Source organism: Rattus norvegicus, chromosome 1, assembly GCF_036323735.1.
Source record: "Rattus norvegicus strain BN/NHsdMcwi chromosome 1, GRCr8, whole genome shotgun sequence".
NCBI lineage: Eukaryota > Metazoa > Chordata > Mammalia > Rodentia > Muridae > Rattus > Rattus norvegicus.
The window spans coordinates 262,430,151-262,439,393 of record NC_086019.1 but is presented as its reverse complement, the minus strand read 5'-3'; the positions used below and the strand labels follow the sequence as shown (position 1 = coordinate 262,439,393).

Sequence of the window (9,243 nt, the reverse complement as noted above, 5' to 3'; positions counted from 1 at the left end):
GGTTTGCCTGCAAATAATGGCGCTTCGCAGAGAGCAGTCTAGTATTCACATGATTTTCCCCCCATTTAGTTTGAAGTGGAATATATTCTTTTTTTTTTTAAACCTGACGCCCACAACTTCACGGCTGCAGCTGTGTATAACTCTCTCACACAAGGAAGGAACCCTGACCAAATTCTTCATCCTTCCTCTTATTTCTCTCAGTGTTGGGATGGTAGAGGTGGGGTGAAAGACTTATGCCAACAAAGAAAACAGTGAGGTACAACCCGTTTTCTCCTCCGAGGCTCCTGCGGGGGTTGGGGTTGTTGGGGAGCCCTGATACCCACAGCTGGGGACCAGCCTGCCCTTAGCAGTCAGCTTCTCTCCTTTCCCCAGCAGCAGCAGGCGTAGTCTGACCATGAACATCAGGAAACAGCAAGTGCAGGGGGCAAGTGAGTTCAGTTCCGTAGGTAGGTGTCTGCTCTTAGATACTGCCTGATTCCTCCTCAGTACGCTCCGCTTCCTTCCTCCCGCCCACCTCAGGTGAAAAGAAGAGCACGAAATTCTTTTGCCTCTTTGCAGCCGCCAAGTCTTTAATTTTCTGGCACCAGTCGCCTTCGCGGGAGGATGAGAAATGTACTGGTAGGATATTCAGGAAGTTGAAGGTAGCTGATTGGTGCTAATGGGTGTGGGGCGTGCCTTGTCTCTGTCCCAGTCTCTCTACTTAATCGCAAGAGGCTTTTCAGCAGAGTCCTACAGCCTGGGCAGACTTGAGCGGTCCCTCACGGCCTGGCTGAGTAGTCTCTGAGCGTCGTGATAGGGGCCCACAACATCCCCTCCCACCTTACTCAGATGGTGACTCTGACTTAGATCACTGCACCGTGGCTTGAGCACTTTGTGCTCCGGAAGAGGTTTTGCTCTGTCATTGCTCTCCTCCTCCAGAGGCCAGTGCATCAAAAGAGAGTCAGCACCCTGTAAATAGTTGTGTTCCTAGGTGAGTGGCAGGTGTCACACACGCATGTGTTGCTTGCTGTGACGAAAATGCAATTCGTAAGTAAAAAAAAACAGTTGGTTCTTTGTTACAGCATTCCACACTGGGCTCCATCCAGCATGACTCCATACCTTGGGCTGGGGGTGGGGGAACCACTGAATACCTAGGATTCCTAAAGGTGAGAGAGACTTAGAGGGGGGGTTCGGGGGCGGGGGGGGGGTGCTTACGCAACCCAGTAGGCAATCTGCCTCTGACTACTATACACTAGTTCTGTGAACTCTAGTACTTGATCTCTTGTTATCCCTAGTTTCCTCATGAGTAACATGAGAACTTAGTAATAACTAATCTTATGCGTAAAGCATCTAAAATGTTGGCTAGCACACCATAAGCATGGTACAAATCTGCTATTATGAACACTAAATGTCACTCTGAAGAGTCCCTTACTAACTGTAACTAGGAACTGTGATTCCTTTTCTTTAGTTTTCAGAGAGAGAGAGAGAGAGAGAGAGAGAGAGAGAGAGAGAGGGAGGGAGAGAGGGAGGAAGAGGAAGAAGAAAAAGAAAAAAAATGAAAGAAAGGAAAATATTTTTATTTTATTTTTATAAAATTTATTTTTGTGGCAGGGTGTCACAGCACACACTTAATCCCAGTACTTGGGAGACAGAAGTAAATGGATCTCTGTGAGTTTGAGGCCAGCCTGGTCTACATAGTGAGTTCTAAGACAGCTGTGCTCAGAGGTCTACTTACCCAGTGAGTGGCAGTCTGCCCAACTTGTACTTGGTGGGAGACATCCCTCTACTCTTTCCCTGCTCTCCCTGTGGAAGACCCCCAACTTAAAAAAATTATATATAATACATATATAATATTGTGTACATATATGTATACATACATGTGAATGAGTGTTTTACCTATATAGTGTGTGCACTACATGTGTGTGCAGTGTTCAAGGAGTCTAGACAGGCAGTTAGGAGGAGCCATGTAAGTGTGAACTTGGCTTCTCCTTTTTTAAAAAGATTTATTTATTTATTTCATGTATATGAATGCACTGTCACTGTCTTCAGACACTCAAGAAGAGGACATTGAATCAGCATTACAGATGGTTGTGAGCCACCATGTGGTTGCTGGGAATTGAACTCAGGACCCCTGGAAGAGCAGTCAGTGCTCTTAACCGCTGAGCCATCTCCCCAGTCCGATCTTGGGTTCTCTAGAGGAATCCCAAGTGCCCATAGCAACTGAAACATTTCTCCAGCACCTGTTTTTATTCTTTTTAATTATGTGTATGTATGTGCGGGTATGTGCACATATGCATTTGTGTGTGACTGTGGAGAACAGAGATGTTGAGTTTTCCTGGAGCTGGAGTTAGAGGTAGTTGTGAACTGCCTGACATGAAGTCAGTCCCAATTTTAAGACATTCAGTCTTTGGACCCCAGTGGAGCCATCTGGTGGAGAGTGTCAAACGTGAAGCACTTCAGCTCTTACCGGTCTCAATTTCCACCATGACTACTCAGCTCTCCTGTTGGAGTGTGGAAGTAGCCTCAGACGGTATGGAAATGATGAAGGAGGCTGTGTGCTAATAAAACTTTATTGACAAAAACAGAAAGCAGGCCATGTTTATCCAGCAGGCCATAGTGTGCCCACTCCTGACCTGTGGTAATTCCTCTGACAGACATTGTCTCCATCCGTTCTTTACCATAACATTTTCTTCTGCCGTAAAGCTTACCTATGGGTCTGAGTGCTCACTTCCTCTAAGAGGAAACACACACAGAAGTGGAAACTGGGGGGGAGGGGGGGTGAAAACTGGGAAGAAATTTTTAATCTGTTTCCTCTTGCCTATAGCAGGGATATAACCCACAGAAAAGATGAGTCCGAAGCCAGGAGATAGGTCTGTGGAAACCGACTTCCTTCTGGAAGTTTGTCTTTCTTCTATTGGTCCATCTTTACTGCTAGTGTGGGGCTTCCGGTAGGACCCGATTCCCAGAATTCCATTTTACTACCTTTTCTAAGAAGCTGGCTGAGACAAGCCCCCCCCCCCCCCGCGATACAGCTCCACCCACCCACCCGGAGCTGAGGACTGAACCCAGGCTTTACGACTTATGAGGTGACAAAAAAATCCAAGTTCAAGGCACGGGGCAGCCGCTTCATGAGTCTGAGCAAAGAGCTTGAGAAGTCTGTCGGGCTGGAAACGTAGGTGAGTCGGAGTGTTGGAGTAGCATGCGTGAGGCCCTGGGTTCTGTCCAGCTGGAATCGTATAGAACGGACCACAGTGATACATACGCCAGCCCTAGGTAGACAGATGCAAGATGACCAGAAAGAAGTTCAAAGTCACCCTCATCCAGCCTGGGAGAAATGAGTTTTTTGTTTTTTTTTTCCCTTAGGAAAAGTAAAAAGGAAGGAAGGTCAAGTCTGGAGACTGGAGCATGTTTTGACTTGCTCTACAAGATAGTTTGAAATCACACATGGATTTGACTAGCCAGTTGGCACACGGAGTCCTGTCTGTCTGATATCCTATGAGTCCTCCTCCTGACGCCTAACACTGATCCTCAGTACCATCTAAGGCTTCTCTGGGCAACTGCTGGTCCGAGTTCTGCCCTGCTACTCACCCTGTGCAGCACTGAGAGACGGCTCTGGGGGTGGGAAGGTGCAGTCTGAGATGTGAGGAAGCCGAAGTTAGCTTCTGGGCCCCCAGTGGCCACTGGAGAACCACACAGAGAAGTCGGAATGAACTGTTGGGTGTCCATAGGTCCACGATGGGGCGGGGACCGGGCGCTCCCAAACTCCTGGACATCTTGGCGTCTGCCTATTAGAGAGCAGATTCAGGGGCAGAGGGATTGGGGGGAACGGGAGCTCTGGCTTAGCTCAGCGGTGATGTCCTTAGCTTGGTGGCGGTTGTGGCTGGGAGCACAGTGAGGCCTTCTAGGAGTGAATTAAGCTGCAGCCAGTAGCCAATAGTCTAATGCCTTCTCCATGGCTCCCCATGGCGGATCTTGATGAAAGAGACAGTCCGGTTCTAAAGTGTTTATTGACTATTCATTGTGGAAAATGGATGCATACCATGCCAACTTCACAGGGTGGACCAGAGATTAAATCCCTTTTGCAGGGAGGAATGGGAAGGGAAGCTTATTGGCCAAACCTCCAGGGCCTCTAGGTACCTCATTAGCATGGAGATCTCTGTCCTGGGCCAATGTGACCTTAGGTCACATTTCCTTATGTGGGGGGTGTGGCACATGTTCCAGGCCAGGAATTTGTCATGGAGTGGGAAGTTTCCTAAGTCTCAGGTGTGTACCCACCAAGTCTCCCGGTCTCAACCCGCTCTACCCTACTAAGCTTCTTGGCGTGGTTTTACGTACCATAGGCAACTACCATCACTTTCTAGGGGTTGTGGTGAATGGATCCATTTTGATAAGGTCCTAAGAGGTTATTATTAATTATCTAGGCTATAGTGTCCCTGGACCTGTGACTCTTGTGGGAATGTTTTCTGTTTCAGTATGATGTGTTTCCCCAGAGATTGTTGGATATTTAATGATTGACCAGCTATATCCTCTGTGGGGATTAATATATTGCCTTGGTAGGGTTCAAGGGCCAGAGAAAGACCACACATGACTATTCTGAAATGTTCTTGAGTCTTTGGTGACAGGAGCTGTATGGAACTGCCACTGAAAGGGCCGAGAGGCAGTAACTTGTTGAGAGAACTCCTCAGCTCCAGCTCTCAGTCCTGTTCTGAGCATCAGGCTTGGTGGGTGGAGCGAAACCATGTGGCATATGTTGAGTCCTTACAGAACACAGTCACCTTGTGGCTTATTCCCTATTTCCATTGGTTAGAGTCACGGTGTACCCCTACCCAGAAAGGACTGATAATCATCTCTCTAGGGATCAGGGCAAGCCCGGAGACCACCACATGCTGACCCACACTCTGGACAGCCCTGGGGAAAAAAAGGCGATTCCCACCAACCCTGCACTCAGGGAACCCATGTGAGTTACCTGGTGGAGACCGGTATGGAATGCACAATATGGTCTGAGGCTGGCCCAAAGTAGGCTCAGCCCTAGACCGCCCATATACAGAGTGAAGTCCCTCCAATTGCTGTGTCAGATCCTGGAAGCCTGCCTGGTCTGGAGGTCACTTTCAGCAGCGGAGATGGTTTCCGATTGCTATCATTGGGTACATCCCACTTCTACTTAAAAATAGCAACGATTCTGAGTAGGTCAGAAAAATCAATGGATCCACAGAAGCCTCGGACAAAGCACAAAAGCACCAAAGTTTCGGGAAAGAAGATAGAAAGCCATTCTCCCTATCCAACTAAACCACAAGGCCAGGGCTCCGAAGAAAGAAACGTGAGGAGGGGCTTCACGCGTGAACGGAGTAAGGAATTCAGAGGCGGTGGGGGTGGGAAACCCGGTTAACAACAGGAGATTGGAGTCAAAGGGCACCCGGAGGCTGGGAAACTTTCTTCTGCCTGAATGTGGTGGATACTTAAGACCCAGTGAGAAGGGAGCAAATGATGCTACAGAAACCTGCGCGCTGCATCACTGAGGCATTCTGGGAAGTTCAGCTTTAGTAAGGGGCCGGGTTTAACGAAGGAACCCCACTGTGCGCCATCCCTATTCAATAGTTCCTTCTGAAGACACTACCTTCATGCTGTCTTTACCCCCCCCCCCGCCCCCGCAATGTTCCCATTGAGGATAGTTTGGTTTGGAACTAAATCCAGGCCTGGACCGGCTCGACACAATCACCGCACCACAGGGCTGTGTCCCCAGCCCTTGTAGCCTTAATATTGATCTTCTGGGATATAGTGAGGTCCACTAGGCATTAGGACTCCTTCGTGCAGTGTCTCTTCCTGGGTTTTATCCATTTTTGTTGGAATCACCTTTCTTCCTCCCCCTCTCCTCCCACTCCTTCTTCCCCGCCGCCGCCCTCCCCCCTTCCTACTCCTCCCTTCCCCTCCTCCCTGGAGAATACATGCATCACACAAATCTTCACCTATCACTTTTACAGCCTTTTCTCATCTTTTCTGTGTCTTTTCATAGACAGAATCTTTAAATTTTTTTTTTCTTTTCCATTTTTCGGAGCTGGGGACCGAACCCAGGGCCTTGCACTTGCTAGGCAAGCGCTCTACCACTGAGCTAAATCCCCAACCCCCAGAATCTTTAAATTCTTAACGTCTATTTTATTGCTTCTCAAACTCTATCAGGCAACAGATCCAGTTCGTTGGTTATTGTTTTAATTTCCATAGATGCAAACCGGTATGCTCTAACATGTAATAAGATATTGTAAGGGTCCACGGTCTGCCGAAGAATGATACCCTGACTCAAATAGTATGTAAACACAAAGAGTGTTTTATTCTACAAAAGTCCAGCATGCTGGGGTCTCTCCATTACCAAGACAGACAACCAAGTGAGCTTGCAGGCCTGATTTAAAGCACACTGGGGAATTCCAGGGTAGGTGACCTCTATGTTAATCTGTTGGGTCCATTCAATTACTGGGGTGTGGGGGCTGGAAACTTCCTGGGAAGTAGCTGAAGTCTGGAAACTGCTGCTGACAGGACAGGTGGCAGGAAGCTTCTGAGGCCTGGACTTTCCTGGAATTGCCCAGTTCTTGGAAACAGAGATTTAGGCATAGTCTCCTTAACTGCCAGTTTGAAGCCTGTCACGAAACCAGCCTGGCTTTCTCAATATTAAAATAAAAAAATATATAAAAACTAAAAAGCGACAGAAAGTACTAAATTTTCATGGAAATCATCAGTGTCTTCCAATGACTTGGGTTTTCTTGAAGGGAAGCACCTGTGCCTCACACACATTTGCATACTCAACAGATGCTTTAGAGCCTAGAAGGGAGAGGATCAAAATATCTATCGCACAGGCCTGGAACCGGAAAATGGAGCCGAAAGAAAAGAAAGCGAGCTGGCAGCCGCCGTCCGTGAGGAGGAACATGGTAGGGACAAGGAGTTCTCAGGAAGCAGAGCCAGACTACGGAGGGACGCTTTCTACCGAGCGCATCTCTTGCCATTTGAGACGGTCCAGAACCTCGTGCCAGCCAGGAGCACGGAACACCGTGATCTTCCTCATTTACATGCCATTACCCAGAATGCTCTGTGGCTTTCTTATTTCCTTTTTGAAGAATGCAGCTAATGTCAGAGCTTGGATACAAAAACAAATTAATTTTAGATATAAGATTATCGATTCCACTTGCTAATGGGATTCTTCATTGACGTTTTCGGTTTATAATAATCCCTGACGTCAACTAATTTGTCCAAATGGTCAGGCAGCTTCTGGAATATTCTCTAAACTTAACAGTTTAGCTCTTGGGAGGTAACTCAGAACGACCCATTTCTCCTTTAAAAGCCATAGCACACGATAACTTTTTGTTGAGTTGCTCGCTTGTCCTGTCTGCTTCCTTAGTCACTGGGCAGATGAGGCATGAAGCCAACATTGCAGTGGGCAGATGCTTCTTCCTGGCTCCTTGCAAGTTGTCACCCTTTCAGATTGCTGAGCCATAGAGTCAAAGACATCACAGATACTGAGACTATGTGACTATCTGCATAAATGCTGAATGTGTAGAGTGTATGTGTTGAACCTGCCCATTGCATATTATCTGTCAAGTATTAACAGTGTGTGTGTGCTTGCCTGTGGGTGCGTGTGTGCACGTGCGCACGCACACGTGCTGATGGGTGTATTGAGGGGCTGTGTATTGATTGTGTTTTGAGTGTATATTAAATGTCTGAGTGTGAGTGTGTGTGTGTCACTGAATGTGGAGTGTGTGTATGAGAGGATAGGGCCTGTGTGGATCTGTGGGAAAGCGTGCATATACGCGTGTCCGTGGTAAAAAAAATATGTGGCAAACACACCAAGGGGTTAAAGTAGTCACTGTAGGTCTCACACGTTTCTGGAGTCCAAGGGTTGCTGCTAGAGGCTGGTTTCTTTTGTTTGGTTTGCTATTTCACAAACAAGACAAAAAAAAAAAAAAAAAAAAAAAAAAAAAAAAAAAAAAGGACTGGGCATTCCTACACTTGATCTTAGCCAAAAGGCCGAGAAGCGATAGGACTGGGCATTCCTTAGTTGAGAGACTCTTCTTTTTTTTTAACTAATTGGTCAAAGCAGAGGCCATCAAGGCTGCTCCCCCATCCGCTACCATCCTCGTCTTTCTTCACTGTTGCACAAAGCCAGCCCCTTCTAAGTTAAAAATAAAACTACTTAGGGTCCATCATCATGACTCAGTGGATAAAGCCTCTTATCACCAAGCCTGAGTTCAGTTCTTGGGATCCACGTGGTGAAGGGAGGGAAGCAACTCCCACACACATGCTCTTTGATCTCCACATGTGAGTCATGGCTTGCACACCCCCCCCCCACACACACACACAAGTAAATAAGTAAATGTAATACAGTTTCCAAGTTTTTAAAGATGAATGCTCTCTGTCTCTGTGTCTCTGTCTCAGTCTCTGTCTGCCTGTCTGTCTGTCTGTGCGTGCGTGCGTGTGTTTGTGATCTGTGTTCAGGTGCCCACAGAAGCTAGAATCAGGCATCAGAGAGATCTGTTGGAGCTGGAGTTAAAGGCTCTTGGGAGCTAAGCTTGGGTCCTCTGCAAGAGTAGCACATACTTAACAACGAGTCTCTAGGCCATAAATTTAGCAACCTTTGTTTTGTTTTTGTGAGACAGGCTCTTAAACAACCACTTATAAAATAAATAAATGGGGGGTTGGGGATTTAGCTCAGTGGTAGAGCGCTTGCCTAGTAAGCACAAGGCCCTGGATTCGGTCCTCAGCTCCAAAAAAGAAAAAAAAAAAAAACCCAAAAACAAACAAGGGCACAGTAAATAATCACTGACATGTGATCTCTTTCTTTCAGACCATTGCTCTATGTCATGGTTCCAGAGCCCGTGGTCATCAGAGTCACTTGGAGAGAGTTCTAAAGCAGAGGTTTCCATGCAACACCCAGGAACCCAGAAATTCCTTACAGAAAGAACTTACTATTCAAAGCTCCCTGTCCTGTCATGTCCAGCCAAATTTGGGGACCCCTGGCCTTGGGTATGCCAATTCTGTCAAAATGTGTATATTCTGTGGTGTTTGTCCCAGAGGCCTGTCAAGATGCTCAAAATATGCCTCACAGAAGCCAGAGACTGGCTAATCAGTGATGGCACGTGTTGCCTGTCTCAGACCTTAATCTGGAAAGAACTTAAGAGTATCTGTCTAGGGCTGGAGAGATGGCTCAGTGGTTAAGAGCACCGACTGCTCTTCCAGAGGTCCTGAGTTCAAATCCCAGCAACCACATGGTGGCTCACAACCATC

The 9,243-nt window shown here is 47.2% G+C and overlaps 1 long non-coding RNA gene and 1 pseudogene across 3 annotated transcripts; one reads left to right on the top strand and one right to left on the bottom strand.

Moving 5' to 3' along the window:
• Positions 1 to 4,891: 4,891 nt before the first annotated feature.
• Positions 4,892 to 8,933, top strand: LOC103691375 (uncharacterized). 3 transcript variants are annotated; one of them, XR_005499738.2, is made up of 4 exons: positions 4,892 to 5,324; positions 6,196 to 6,400; positions 6,775 to 6,893; positions 8,804 to 8,933. It is a non-coding gene; the product is annotated as an uncharacterized LOC103691375 (long non-coding RNA). The 3 variants fall into 3 exon arrangements; XR_010061488.1 differs by having other exon boundaries at positions 5,053 to 5,324; positions 6,314 to 6,400; XR_590723.4 differs by lacking the exon at positions 6,196 to 6,400 and having other exon boundaries at positions 5,133 to 5,324.
• On the bottom strand, positions 7,845 to 7,998 carry LOC120100378 (U2 spliceosomal RNA; annotated as a pseudogene).
• Positions 8,934 to 9,243: the final 310 nt, after the last annotated feature.